This window comes from Rhineura floridana, chromosome 6 (assembly GCF_030035675.1).
Source record: "Rhineura floridana isolate rRhiFlo1 chromosome 6, rRhiFlo1.hap2, whole genome shotgun sequence".
Lineage (NCBI taxonomy): Eukaryota > Metazoa > Chordata > Lepidosauria > Squamata > Rhineuridae > Rhineura > Rhineura floridana.
The window spans coordinates 151,471,360-151,487,111 of NC_084485.1; the positions used below are offsets into that span (position 1 = coordinate 151,471,360).

A 15,752-nucleotide genomic window follows, 5' to 3' on the forward strand; every position below is an offset into this window, starting at 1 on the left:
AGATGATGAAAATGTGGTATGCAACAGAGAGCCAGCCGGCCTTACAGCCCTAAAGGATGTAGCAAGTGCTTCTTTTTACCCAGCCTTTCAGTAATTGTTTTGGGAGAACTTTGCACTTGGGCGTCTATACAGTACAGAACCATCTGCTGTGAGGCAGACTGAAGGAGGAACTGCTGCTCCTTCCAGCCAGTTCTGACCCTTAGAAATCACCTGTTTATGTGTTGGTACATCATCAGTCTCCGCCATCTCTCTCCTGCCTGTGCTGCCCACTTTTCTGACTTTCTTACCATTATGTTAACGGCCCAATCTCAACACCCCAAAGGATGAAAGGGCAGACTACGCCAAGCACTTCTCTGCCCAGAGGATGATCACCTTTGCGTGTGCAGGAATAACACCTGCATCAGCTCCAAAGCACTCCTCGGCGCTGTGCCAGGAGACCTGGCAAAGATAGAAGCGCTGCAGCCAAAGTAAGCAATGTGTGTTTACCGAGTGAGCGAGCGAGTGAGGGGGTGGGGGGGGCAAGCTGGTGGGGGGGGCAAGCGAGGGAGGCGGCAGAGGGCAAGTGAGCGCTTGAGCGAACAGGCGGGGGCAAGGGATGAGCAAGGGAGGCAGCGGAGGGCGAGTGAGCAAGCGAGCAAGCAAACAGGCAGAGGGGAGTGGGAGTGGGCAGGGGGGACAAGCGAGGGAGGTGGTGGAGGGCAACCGAGCGCTTGAGCAAACAGGTGGAGGGGAGGGCGAGCGGGCAAGGACGACCAAGGGAGGAGGCGGAAAAAAGCGAAACATCAGTCAGCTGTTGCGCAGGGAGCTTCCGGGGCCAAGCACTGTCAGCTGGAGTTCCCCACACTACAGCTGATCGATGTTCCGCTTTTTGGCGATTTTCGCTTTACGGCGGGGGTCTGGTCCCTAACCTGCCAAATAAGCAGGGCCCTACTGTAATTATTTTTTACTTATTTGTATTTATGTGAATAGAGGAGAATAAATGGTTTGTGGCTTCTATGTGTGGTGCAACTTTCAACACTTGTGTGTTATTGGAACTGTAGGGTATGCCTCTAGATTTGAGAAAAGTGTCGAGGTTTTGCATTCCTGATTTTATTTAGGTTTAAAAATGCTGTGTGTTTGGCTACTGTGAGAACAGGACGCTGGACTAGATGGGTGGCCTTTGCCTGATTCAGCAGCCTCTCTGGATCACTGTGGTGATTATAAGAAGCACTGTTTATACAAAGGATATTTGTTTACCTTATTAAATACAAACATAGGTTCCTTATTGGTGAGGCAGGTGCACCCCATGCATATGCTTATCATTTATCTCTGAGGCTTATAGTTCCTAATCGTGTGTCCTCTACTCAAGTCTTTGAGAGGAGGCTGTCGTTTGTGAGGAGTTGATGGTGCTAATAGCTAAACCCCTTAGGCGACATCACAATTTGATTGGGTAGAATACTGACTGCATATTCTTCTCAGTAGGCCAATTAGCAAGAGCCTCCTTGTCTTTATACCTTTAAAAAAACAAGCACACCAGAGCAGCTGGAGAATTAACTTAAAAATCTTTTAGCCCCCAAAAGCTTATGCCATAAGAAAGTTGTTAGTCTTTAAGGTGATATTACTGCTCTTTTTGTTGTGCTAAAATTGTAGTATGATGTACTTTACAGGGTTGTTGTAAGGATTAAAAGACTGTAAAACACTCCAAAAAACTTAAAATGCTATTACAAAAAGTAGGATTGTGCAGAAAATGATTCAGGTAAGAACTCAGTGTGCAGAGCCTTTATGTAATATGGGATCATGGATTGCACCTTACCTGCACACCCCACCCAGGCAAGCTTGTCCTATCAGACAGCCACGTTTTGGATTTGTTATAGATCTACATGTAAAGTCCAATGTTTGTAGGCCTGAATATCCCAGTTGTGTCCCAGATTTTTCTTTGATTTTTAGGTGAGGCTTTTTTTCATTATTATAAATCTGGTTCCCCTCCCCCAATTCAAAACTGGGAGCAGGAAGACTAGAGAGACTTCTTATGTTTATTCTTTATTTATCAGTATTGCATCTATATTTATTCCACCTTTCCTCCAAGGAGCTCAAGGTGGCATTCATGGGTCTCCTTTTCCCCATGTCAGCCTATCAGAAACCCTGCAGGATAGGTACTGACCCAAGATCACACAATGAGTTTCATGGCCGATTTTAATTCTGTTCTCCCAGGTCCTAGTCAACTTAATATCCCTCCACCTTATTCCACATTCTGGAAAACAATGCAGAAGTGATCAAGCTGGGGGATGGAACTAATATTTTCCCCTAAGTCTATAAATGTATGGGATCTCTTGTTAACAGTCCTGTGTGGTACCTTTAAGACTAACCAATTCAGGCTGCAATCCTGTACATACATATCAGGGCGCAATCTCAATGGAATTCAGAGGGGCCTGCTTCTGAGTAATGTATAGCTTCTTTGGCAAGAACTCCCACTAGAAATTGTGACAGCAGAGACCCCCTTCTGAATCAAAGAAAGACACTCTTTTGTTTAGTTTAGTGTTAAACATTGCAGATTTACAAATAGTTAAGTGTCCACAGTAGCATTGCAAGGGAGGAGGATGGGGAGAAAATCAAAACAACTTGACCATACCCCTCTGACCTCCTAGCAGCCCCACCAGGTCTAGTGGGCACCAGCTGCCACTGGGAAAGGGGATGGATGGAACTGGGGGGTTAAACAATATAAGAGTGGGGGGCAGACACTTGGCAGCTGTTGCCCCTGCTTAGCCACCACCACTCTAATAGCAACTTGGGTATCCGTGCTGACCTGCTATCTGGTGGTGCTGTTACTTACTGCCAGATCAGTCCACAATTCTCATCTATGATTTGATCATGGATGAGGTGGCTGACCTGGTATGCATTACTGACACATGGGCAGGGGAGCTGGGATGCCCTGGCCTTACCTAGCTTTCCCACCTGTGTGGTGTAGCACCAGTCAAGATTGGAGGGAGTAGGGCATTCACAAAAGTTCCATCTTTCTCACCAGGAAGGCAGTACGTCTGGAAGCTGAATTCAAGCGTTTATATTTTGTGTATAGCACAGGGATCTTGTTGGTGTACTGTCTACCCCACTGCCTAACTACTTCTGACTGAGCTGGCGAAGGCTGTCTCTGGTGTGGTGTTGAAGAATCCAAGGGCATTAGTCTTGGACGACATCAACATCCATGTCACTTCTGCCTTATCTTGTCTGGCTCAGGACTTCATGGCTGCCATGAGAACCATGGAACTGTCTCAATACATGGTGCACCCAACACACATTGCAGATCATACCTAGATCTGGTCTTTGCTACAGAAGGGGTGTGTGATTATTACCCCACTGACATGGATGGATCATTCCCTGGTGAAGTTGTGACTAGCTGTGACTGACCCCCCTCCCTCATGGGGGATCAGTTAGATTAGTCCACCCCCAGAGATTGATGGGTTTCTGAACGCTCTGGGAGATTTTCCAGGCAACATGGCTAGTGCTCATTTGTGGAATGCCTTCCCTGGTGAGGTGTGTCTTTCCCCCTCTTTACAATGAGTTTAAAACATTCCTGTTTACCCAGGCATTTGATGGCTGAGAGGTTCTGCTCCTGGCAACCTTGAAATTGTTACTGCGAGAGTATGAGATTGTTTTTAGATGTTTTTAATTGTATTGTTTTAATATTGAAGGGATCCTTTGGGAAGAAAGGCAGGATATAAATTAAATAAGTAAATAATGCTGTTTGTGGGAGATCAATTACCTGAAGGCAGGACAGGGAATGGAAGAGGCAATCTTAATGACTCAGTGTTTGCACCATAAGTTTCAGTCCAGATCTCCTTCCATTTTAAAAAAGCTATTCATGAGCCAGTTTGACCCCCCTGGTCTAGACAGTCAATAAAAGGTACTTGTGGCAAGGAGGGAAAAGAGATCACTGTCCAACCCTACAGACCCTCTTGCATGTTAAGATAAACACAGCAGCCCCTCTTTGTGGTTCTGCCACACTTAGGAATGGCGATCTAAGAGAGGGTTTTCTTCGTGCCAGCCCCTAAACTGTGGAATTCCTTCCCCACAAAGGCATCTAGCATATTCACTATATAGCTTTCACTGCATGCTTAAGAAGCACTTCTTTACCCTGCCCTTTGACAGTTCAGATTCATGGGACCCACCTCTTTTGTTTTTATAACTGTGTATTATATTGTTATAACCCACCCTGGTGAGAATTCTTATAAATAAATGTAGTGCATCTTTTTGAAGAAATATTGGATTCCAATTACTGGCTTTGAACAGCTTCAAGCATAGTGTAGAGTAGCTCTGGCTAAGAGTCTAGGGTGCAACCCAATACATGTCTACTCAGAAGTATGTTCCACTGGGTTCAATGGGACTTACTCCCAGGTAAGTGTGTATTGGATTGCAGCCTACATCAGCTCCACTGCAGCTATCAATAAGAGACTAGGCTAGGACCTGAGCAGACACCTCACTCACTCACTCACTCACTCACTCCCTCCCTCCCTCCCTCCCTCCCTCCCTCCCTCCCTCCCTCCCTCCCTCACTGAGACAGAGGGACTTACAAAAGTAATCAGACCCCTGACCAATGCTCTCCTATTACTGAATTACAAATGGTACATTGTAATTTCATTCTGTATGATGTTTTGTTTTGAAATACAAAATCAGTTATTGTAAGGTGACATTGCTATTATGTTGGAAAATGTTCGTAAGAAACATAAAAAACTGAAACATGTTGCTTGTATAAGTATTCAACCCACACACATTAATATTTGGTAGAGCCACCTTTCGCTGCAATAACAGCGTTAAGTCTTTTAGGGTAGATATGTACCAGCTTTGCACACAGTGTCAGAAGAATTTTGGCCCATTCTTCTTGGCAGATTTGCTCCAGGTTGTTCAGGTTGGTTGTCGTTTGTGGACCACAATTTTCAAGGAGCGCCACAGATTCTCAGTGGGACTGAGATCAGGACTTTGACTGGGCCACTGTAGGACATTCACCTTTTTATTCTTGAGCCACTCCAATGTTGCTTTGGCCTTGCACTTGGGATCATTGTCCTGCTGAAAAATGAATTTCCTCCAAGCTTCATTGTTTTAGTGGACTGAAGCAGGTTCTCTTGCAGAATTTCTCTGTATTTTGCTCCATCCATTCTTCCTTCAATTTTAACAAGATGCCCAGTCCCTACTGATGAGAAGCATCCCCACAGAATGACACTGCCACCACCATACTTCACTGTAGGGATGGTGTGTCTTGAGGCATGGGCAGTGTTAGGTTTGCGCCACACAGTGCTTTGAGATTTGGCCAAAAATCTTAGTCTCATCTTACCACAAAACCTGTTCCCACATCGCCGCTGGGACATTCTAATGCTTTCTGGCAAACTCCAGACGTGCTTTCAGATGGTACTTTTTAAGTAACGGCTTCTTTCTTGCCACCTTCCCATAGACCAGTGTTATGCAGGGCTCTTGATATGGCTGACTGGTGCACCATTACTCCACTCCTAGCCACTGAACTCTGTAGCTCCTTCAAAGTGATTGTTAGCCTCTCTGTGGCTTCTCTCACAAGTCTCCTTCTTGTTCAAGTGCTGAGTTTTGAGCAACAGACTTTTCTTGGCAGTGCCTGGGTAGTGTAATGCAGCTTCCACTTGCTGATTATTGATCCAACTGCGCTCACTGGGATATCCAAACACTTGGATATTATTTTGTACCCTTTTCCTAATCTATGCATTTGTATTACTCACTTCTGTAGAATGCTCTTTGGTCTTCATTTTCCTTTCCTGCCTGACCAATGATCCTTCAACAGTGGTGTTTTTATCCTGACAATGTGATAGCAACTTTAATGGTTCACAGGTAGAGGCCAATAGTAAGGTAACTGTGTCCTCGATAGGGCAATTTCTTTCATCTGTGTAAACTGGAAGCTTCCACAGCAACGTGTTTCAGTTTTTTATGTATCTTACAAATATTTCCTAACATAAAATCAATGTCACATTTCAATAATTGATTTTGAGTTTCAGTGTTTCAAAATAAAATATCATACAGAATAAAATTACAATGTACCATTTGTAACATGACAGCATTGGTCAGGGGTCTGATTACTTTTGCAAGGCAGTGTATAATGGGAGGTAGTTCCAAAGGGCAAGTGCTGCCATATTAAGTCCGATTCCTACATTACATGGGATGGACTTCCTGATAAGATGGTATCTGCAGGACCCCTCTCCTGCACAGTGCAGTCATTGGCTGGGTACATAAGGGCTGAGACTATATTTTAGGTAGCCTGGTCCCATGCAGTGTAAGGTTCTGTAGACATGCACTAGCTCCTTGAACTGCTGACACCATCTTATCAGGAGATCCGTTCTGCACAACATAGGAAACAGACCTTTAGTGTGGCGGCACCTACCCTGTGGAACTCCCTTCCCCTTAAATATTAGGCAGACACCTTCTCTGTTACCTTTTCGGCGCCTATTGAAGACTTTCCTCTTTCGACAAGACTTTTAAGTTGAGACCTATCCCAGTCCTCATCTGTGTTGGAATTGCTTTTTAATGTTTTCTAAACCTTTTTTTTCTAAACAATTTTTAACCCTTTTTATTTAAGAGGTTTGTAAAGCTTTTTTAAAAATGTTTTTAAAGTTGTTTTGTTTTAATGTATTTTAAGATCTGTTTTTGTGATGTTTTAAAGTGTTTTTGGTGCTTTTGTTTGCCGCCTTGGGCTCCTGCTGGGAGGAAGGGCAGGATATCAACCAACCAACCAACCAATCATCAATCAATCAACAAACTGCCAGTTAGCTACCAGGTTGTCAGGTTTTTCAACAGCAGTGTAACATGATAGTGATATTCTGTCTCTGTGAGCAGGCAAGCTGCTGCGTTTTGCACTAACTGCAGTTTCCAGGTTAATTTCAGGGGCAGCCCCACATAGAGAGCTAACTAATAAGCTGACAGGTAAGTTAAGCAGCTGTATGAGTCAAGAAACAAAGCAAGATCAGGACAGTACCCCCCTCCCAATCTTCCATAATGTAACTTTCCAACTGAACCAGGTCATGAGTATGGGCTATGTGTAATGAGCTCCTCAGAAACTGATAGAGGTTTGCACATTTCTGGGATGTCAGTCTAAAATAGCAGTGATACTGAAACTAAGCAAAGATCATACAAGCCAATAAAGTTGTTGAACCATGATGCCAAATTTCCCCTTCAACATGAATAATTTGAAGTTTTCCCACTATTGGTTTATTTATTTATATTATTAGATTTATATCCCACCCTACCTCCCAGTAGGAGCCCAGGGCGGCATATTATTATTGATTATATTATCAACACCTCTATTAATCTAATGCTATGTAACAATATTTTACTTTATTTTATTATGTTATGCAAAAATCTTTTCACTACAAAGTTTAAAAAGACAAACACAAACAGTGATTAACAGTTTAAAATACAAATTGGAAAAAAGACCATAACCACAGAACATGAGCTAAAATACAACAATCATTTTCATGACAAATACTTTCCTTTACATTTAATTTTTATGTGGACTGGTGAATGTTGTTGCCCTTTACTGCTTTTGCGGAACCATTTAAGTATCTGAGTACAAACAAACCTCCAACTTATATCTGGTAGGTTTTTTCTCTACAACTCAGCCTGTACAAGTCATGACCTACCAGGGTGAATGCAACTTCCCAGAAGCTCAAGAAAGGTTCATGGTTTTGCTGCCTGCCTGGGACTCTAAAGAACAGGGCAGCATGTCAAGTATCTGGCAGGCTGCTGTATGTGGGTCACAAGCAGAGCTTGGAAGTAACTCGTTATTTTTAACGAGTTACTTTTAATTCGTTACAATTTTAAATAACAAGTGGGTAATTCCATTACATTTGGCAAGTAACGGAACGAATAGTAATTTCCCTACTTTTCAGCTTCAACTTTAACGTTTCCACGTTAGGTTGGACATTACTTGGGGGCGGGAACAAGGGGAAGTCAGCTCCTGGCTGTGATTGGTTAACACAAGTCATGTGCCTCACACTGATTGGACCTCTGCGCAGACTGTCTCTTCCCTCGTGATCTGTGTTAGGAGGCACGATAGAAGAGATGAATAGGCAGGGGGAGCCTGCTAGCGTCTGACTCTGAGAGGAAAAAATGGACGCCGGAGGAAAAAGACAGGGCAAGGAAGGCAGAATGGCGAAGAGCTGTGGAGGTGAGTGACAATGATTTGTGTGTGTGTGTGCCCCGGTGTGTGTGTTTTTGGCTGGAGTCTCTGGTTTTGGGGGGGGGAGCTCCGGCTCTCTGGCTACCACCCCTTACTCTCTGGACTCTCCGCTTCAATTTTTTTAAAAAAAGTTTCTAGGTGGTCTAATTCCCGAGATATACACCAAAACGTAACCCCCCCTGCACAACTTTTTTTTAAACAGATCATGCTCTAGCTACAACTCCCATCAGCCCAATCCAGTGGCCATGCTGGCTGGGGCTGATGGGAGTTGTAGTTTAAAGTAACTTTTCAAAGCTCTGGCTGCAACCCCGCCCTTTCATGATTGTGAGTAAAGTGCAGACTTGTGTTTGTGTTGTAAATCTCTCTCCCTCCAACCCTATTTTTAAAGAAATTAGGCAGGGTTTATCACAGTTTTTATTATGTAGGAAACTAATACTCATTTTTTTAAAAAATGAATGAAGTTTATTTATTTATTATTATTTTATTTATATCCCACCCTTCCTCCCAGTAGGAGCCCAGGGCAGCAAACAAAAGCACTAAAAACACTTTAAAAATCATAAAAACAGACTTTAAAATATATTAAAACAAAACATCTTTAAAAACATTTTTAAAAGCTTTAAAAACATTTTTTTTAAGAAAAAATTTAAAAACATATTAAAAAGCAATTTCAACACAGACGCAGACTGGGATAAACTCTCAACTTAAAGGACTTGTTAAAAGAACAAGTTCCTTATCACTTGAGGCTGCAGTTTTCCCTGGTTGAGTAAGCCCCATTGAATACATTGGGAGTTGCTTCTGAGTAAACAAACATAGGATTGCACTATAAATATCTTTACAGTTTATATAAATAAACATATTTGATAGTCATGCTTATATAAATATTTTCATAGAATCATAGAATAGTTGAGTTGGAAGGGGCCTATAAGGCCATCAAGTCCAACCCCCTGCTCAATGCAGGAATCCAAATCAAAGCATTCCCGACAGATGGCTGTCCAGCTGCCTCTTGAATGCCTCCAGTGTCGGAGATCCCACTACCTCTCTAGTAATTAGTTCCATTGTTGTATGGCTCTAACAGTTAGGAAGCTTTTCCTGATGTCCAGTCGAAATCTGGCTTCTTGCAACTTGAGCCCATTATTCTGTGTCCTGCACTCTGGGATCATTGAGAAGAGATCCCGGCCCTCCTCTGTGTGGCAACCTTTCAAATACTTGAAGAGTGCTATCATATCTCCCCTTAGTCTTCTCTTCTCCAGGTTAAATATGCCCAGTTCCTTCAGTCTCTCCTCATAGGGCGTTGTTTCCAGTCCCCTGATCATCCTTGTTGCCCTCTTTTGAACCTGTTCCAGTTTGTCTGCATCCTTCTTGAAGTGCAGAGACCAGAACTGGACACAGCACTCAAGATGAGGCCTAACCAGTGCTGAATAGAGGGGAACTAATACTTCACATGATTTGGAAACTATACTTCTGTTAATGCAGCCTGATATAGCATTTGCCTTTTTTGCAGCCACATCACACTGTTGGCTCATATTCAGCTTGTGATCAACAACAATTCCAAGGTCCTTCTTGCATGTCGTACTGCTGAGCCAAGTATCCCCCATCTTATAACTGTGCATTTGGTTTCTTTTTCCTAAGTGTAGAACTTTTACTTCCACCCAGTTTTGTCATGCTGTGTCCCTATAAGTATCCAATTGCATACTATGGTTGTACAATACTTCCTTTACATTTTAAGTATGCCTTGGGGTAGTCATGGTTCTCCATTGTTTTCATCCTGAGGGGCAGATAGGCTGAGAAATGGTGAATAGCCCATGGTCACCCACTACACTTTATAGCTTATTTTCATTTTGAAAAATTAATTAAAACAATTTACATGCAGGCAAAATTTATTAAGCAGATTCACACAATATGTGTAAAGCACATCCAACTCTCATTTAAAGCGCATGACTTCCCCTAAAGAATTCTAGGAAGTGTCATTTCCCCCTCACAGTTATAGTTCTCACCACTCTTAACAAACTGCAGTTCCCATGATTCCAAGCTCTGGTCACAAGCTCTGAAGAGCTGTTTTGAGCTAAACATCTCATCTTTGAAACTCTCCTTAGAACCCTTTTCAAATTGTCTACATGCCTCCTGAGCTACATCTATGACTTACCACAGTATTTCAAATTAGGTCTTAACAAGTATTAAACATTAACTATTACTCCCCGGAGTTTCAGAAATAAAGTTCCTTTAGATATAATCTATCACTGCCCAGGCCTCGCTGATTGTAATATGTTACAATCCTTCACTTTTTCTTTGATGCCATCTTATTTGTGCATTTGATTTTTCTTGTGTACAACATTGGTTCCATTCTATTGTTAGCAATTGCTAGTGATTACCATTCATGGCCAGTACACCTCTTCGCCTGCTTCTGCTCAAGCTTCACAGGTGAAATCAGAGGGTGGGGGCTTAGCACCACTAATGGTGGGGGAATATCTGGATTGGGAACCAAGTTATTTTCATAACCACAAGGACTTAAATGCCTTGACAGAGAAGGAATGGTGCTAGCACCACCCCTTCTCTGTCTGCCATACCATTTCTGAGGGCAAACAAAGAAGGAGGAGTCCTAAGCCGCCACAAACAGAATCAAGCCTCCCAAGTGGCAGATCATCAAAACCAGCCCCTAAAGATTTGTAAGATGTTTTGAGTGTTTTGTGGCCTATTTGCCACTCTGGGCTCTTTCTGGGAAGAAGGGCAGGATATAAATTTTAGTAATAACAGGGTTTCTATCCAGACATTTCTTACAAGGGCATTATATAATACTTTATGGTTACAGTACCCTTCTCTAACAAATTAGTAACTTGAGTAAAGGAGCAACCCATACTGGTATGGTATGGGCTTCACAACAGTGAATTGCCTAAACATTAGGTCCTAAAACAATAAAAGGAACATCCTACAAGATAGTCTGGGAAGTACTGAGATGAGGGAAGCTTTCTTGAGCAAGGAGAGAAAGCACTGGCAAGGGGAAAAGGAGGTTTCCAATGAAAAATCCCAATCCTTTATTAGGTGTCTCTGGGATCAATTAGTTCCCAAACAGGATGCTGTACTTAAATTCCTTTTCTACCATTTTAAAGAAGGCAATACAAGATTCAGTAACAGCGATATTTAGTGATAAAATGCCAACGTGTTGCATCTACATACTATGTAAAGTTGTACGTAATTCTGTTATCACTTCCTTTTAAGAACATCAGCTGTCAAAAGTTATTACAAGCTCTAGAGACTCCAACATATGCAAAGCACAGCCTCCACAAAGCTATCTTTCACCTTAGTATATTCATAACTTTGGAAAACAAGCCACCCCTATATAAAAGACACAGTGAAATGAATTATCCTGCACAGATCCTGTTTTATTGAAAATGAGTATATATCCCTTCAGGGAACACCTCACATGCCCCATGTCCTTGACATTCCACAACTTGCTAGTTGTTTCCTCCAACACCAGATAATCTATCTCCCTGATTCAGCACAAGGGCAATATGATAATCATCCTGTCATGATATTCAGAATGCCAGACTCTGTCTTTCCTTGAGTTCATTACTAGTGGTGATGTTGATCTAGTAATAAAAAGGTAGATTACAGGATTGCTTGGAAATTTGAAGGTGGTATTTTTTCAGGCAGGCAAAGTATTGGATTTTTTCCTCACGCTTGTGCTTTTTCCTTTTTCCCTTCTCTTTCTCCATTTCTAAGCCTATCATAGGAAAGAGAAGAGATGTCTTTCTAACGGCATTTGCAGGAGATGGAGGATACAGACTTTCGGTCATACTTCCTTGGCATTATCTTTTTCAGGGCATTTCTTACATCTGAGACAGTAATAGAGACATGCCGCTTCTTTTTCCTCAAGCGCTCAGCTGCCAAGGACACCTTCTTGTAGAGGTCATGCACACAGAAGTGCAGAATGTTCTGGGCCTCATTGGTCATTCGAACACTATCCAGCCGGAGTTCCTGCATTCTCCTGGAAGACCTTCTGACAGAACACTTCTTTCCATGGCCGTGTTTTGCATGCCGTCCAACAGTCTTTCTCCCTCTGGGTCTTCTCTGTCTATATTGGCTTCTGTACCGTTGCCTTTGGCGCACCTGACCCTTTTTCCTGCTTCTCGGGGTGGTAGCAGCCATCGTTTGACTCTAAGTTCACACAGCCAAACTCCCTGCCCGCCTGAAAATGCCACTGCCTTGTCCCTTAATCTACTCTTATATAGGTCTGGCTATTCAAATAAGCAACCACTTGCAAGCCCAGTGATTGGCTAACAAGAACAAAGCCCAACTTAAGCGCCTCATAATGACTGAACTATGATCCACTCCTCCTATACTGAAATAGGAGATAGTAACAGCTCTACTAACCATATTGTGGCAGGACACTGGCTTACTTGGAATGAAGCAGACTATATACATATACACACACCACCACCACAGTGTCTTCTTACTGTAACGTCTTTGTATATTATATTAAAAATTACACTTATCAGAGCCATGCCCTCACCCCTATTTCCAAAACAAAAGTTTAACTAACTTAATCTGGATCCAACTCAGTCCTGTATCTGTTTCATTAAAACAGAGCATTTTTGAAAACAATAGATACAACAAGCCACATTTCTACGTCTACCTTAGAAGACTGACGAAGTTCACAAAATAGTCCCACTGGAATAGTCTTTATGCATGTGACAGAATTTCATGAGAAATGAACAGAGTGGTGGATGTGGACCTGGGAAATCACAGAATTGTAGAGTTGGAAGGGGCCTATAAGGTCATCGAATCCAACCTGCTCAATGCGGGAATCTAAATTAAAGAATACCCAACAGGTGCCTGTCCAGCTGCCTTTTCAATGCCTCCTGTACTGGAAAGCCCACCACTTCCCTAGGTAATTGGTTCCATAGTTGTACCGCTCTAAGAGTTAGGATGTTTTTGATGATGTTCAGCTGAAATCTGGCTTCCTGCAACTTGAGCCCACTATTCCATGTCCTGAACTCTGGAATGATCGAGAAGAGATCATGGCTCTCCTCTTTGTGGTAATCTTTCAAGTACTTGAAGAGTGCTGTCGTATCTCCTCTGTCCTTCTCAAGGCTAAACATGCCCACTTCTTTCAGTCTCTCCTCATAGGGCTTGGTTTCCAGTCCCCTGATCATCCTCATTGCCCACCTCTGAACCTGTTCCAGTTTATCTGCATCCTTCTTAAAGTATGGTGTCCAGAGCTGGATGCCATACTCAAGATGAGGCTTAACCAGTGCCGAATAGAGGGGAACTAATACTTCACGCGATTTGGAAACTACACTTCTGTTAATGCAGCTTAAATAGCATTTGCCTTTTTTACAGCCACATCACACTGTTGGCTCATATTCAGCTTGTGATCAACAACAATCCCAAGATTGTTCTCACATGTAGTACTGCTTGAGCCAAGTATTCCCCATCTTATAACGGTGCATTGGTTTCTTTTTCCTAGGTGTAGAACTTTGCACTTATCCCTGTTAAATTTCATTCTGTTGTTTTCAGCGCAATGCTCCAGCCTATCACGATCACTTTGAATTTTATTGCTGTTTTCCAGGGTACTAGCTATCCCTCCCAATTTTGTATGATCTGCAAATATAAGCATTCCCTGAAGCTCCTCATTTTTTTTTTTTTTAATTCGATTTATTAGTCGCTCATCTGGCTGGAAACCCAGCCACTCTGAGCGACGTACAAAATAAAGGCATATAAACATCAGACATAAAAGTATATAAACATCAAAAAAGAAGCAATAAAACTAAACAACATAGTAGAAGCTATCCCCCAACCCACACAGCTCATCCAAGTCATTCATAAAAATGTTGAAGGGCATTGTGCCCAGGACCGAGCATGGCAGTACTCTTTGAGCACGATTGTGCAGCCAACTGTGGGTCCACCTGATAGCTGTTCCACGCAGCCCATATTCAGCTGGCTTGCTAATCAGAATATGATGGGGCACTTTGTCAAAAGCTTTGCTCAAGGTGAGATATATTATGTCCACAGTATTCCCAGTGTCTACCAAGGAGACCAATAAGGAAGGATTTGTTTTGATAAATCCATGTTGGCTTCTACTAATCACAGCAATGTTTTCAAGGTGCTTACAGATTGACTGCTTTATAATCTACTCCAGAATTTTTGCAGGGATTGATGTCAGGCTGACTGGTCTGTAGTTACCAGGTTCCTCCCTTTTTGAAGACAGTGTTATGGCCCCGTCAGAGGACTCATCAGACGAGGATGACTCGGGAGTAACAGCAGCAGACCCAGAAGCAGCAGACCCAGAAGGAGAAATGGAGGAAACTCCTGAGAACCCAGCTCCTTCTCCCCCTCAGCTGCAGAGCACCCCAGACACAGCTGAAGCCCTTCAGCCAGACGCAGGCAGTGAACAGGATACTCCCCCCTCACCTGCAGAACGTAGACAACAGAAGGTCAGGCAGAAGAGGGGCAGGCCTGTCCACTTAAGGCCAAAACGCTGATGGCTCACACCTGCTGACAAACCTGCTCCTTAAAAGTCAAACCTTGGGTTCAGCTTGTTGCTGACTACAACATCAGGCATGACCACTGTGTGTCTTCCTATCCCCTGAACCTTGGCTTGGACTGATCTCTCGGCAAACTAGACCTGGACCTTCACTGACGTCTCTTCTGGATTTCTGGCTTGGCACGTAAGCTTTGAATGGCCTCTGCCCTTATCTTGCTTCCTCCTTGCTAGCCTGGCAGATTTATAGCCAAGCTGCTTGCTGAGGACTTACGGCCTGGCAATTACCAAGGAATCTCCAGCCCTGCCTGCAACCCCACCGACACTGCTGTCTCAGTGAAGAGCTGACAGATAGGGACAACCTTAGCTCTCCTCCAGCACTTCACTCATCCTCCATGATTTTGCAAAGATAATAGACAGTGGTTCCGAGAGTTCTTCAGCCAGTTCCTTCAATACTCTAGGATGCAGTTAATTGGGCCCTGCAAATTTGAACTCGTTCAAAGTGATTTTGTATTCCTTGACCATTTGTCTATCATTTTCAAACTGCAATCCTGCCCCTTCAACTTCACTTTTCCCACGAGGGTCACAGACCCTCTTTTGGGAGAAGACTGAGCCAAAGTAGGAACAGAGCACTTCTGTCTTTTCTTTGTCATCTGTTATCATTTTGCCATCTTCAATTAGTAGCTGTACCACCATTTCTTTTCTCTGTCTTTTAGTATGGATGTACCTGAAGAAAGCTTTTTTGCTGCCTTTGGCATCTCTTGCTAACCTCAGTTCATTCTCAGCTTTAGCCTTCCTGATGCCATCCCTGAAATTCCGTGCTGTCTGTCTGTACTCTTCCTTTGTGGCCTTCCTTCCACTTCCTGTATGTGTCTATTGTTGTTTTCAGGTCATCTCTAAGCTTTTTATGAAGCCACATTGGCTTGTTCTGCTGGCTTCCCCCTTTTTTCCTTGATGAAATTGTTTGCAATGTGCCTTTAGAATTTCTTATAGAAACTCGAACCCATCTTGAACTCCTTTTCTCATTAGGGTTTCTTGCCATGGAATCTTACTTACCATTGTTCTGAGTTTATTAAAATCAGCTTTCCTGAAGTCCAGAGTATGCGTATG

The 15,752-nt window shown here is 43.0% G+C and overlaps 2 protein-coding genes across 7 annotated transcripts in view; both read right to left on the minus strand.

The window, feature by feature from the left end:
- The window catches only part of SERPINC1 (serpin family C member 1), a 211,240-nt gene that overhangs the window by 126,107 nt on the left and 69,381 nt on the right, over positions 1 to 15,752 (minus strand). The gene's annotated exons all lie outside the window — the stretch shown is intronic.
- Positions 1 to 15,752, minus strand: part of RC3H1 (ring finger and CCCH-type domains 1) — a 132,174-nt gene that overhangs the window by 90,852 nt on the left and 25,570 nt on the right. The gene's annotated exons all lie outside the window — the stretch shown is intronic.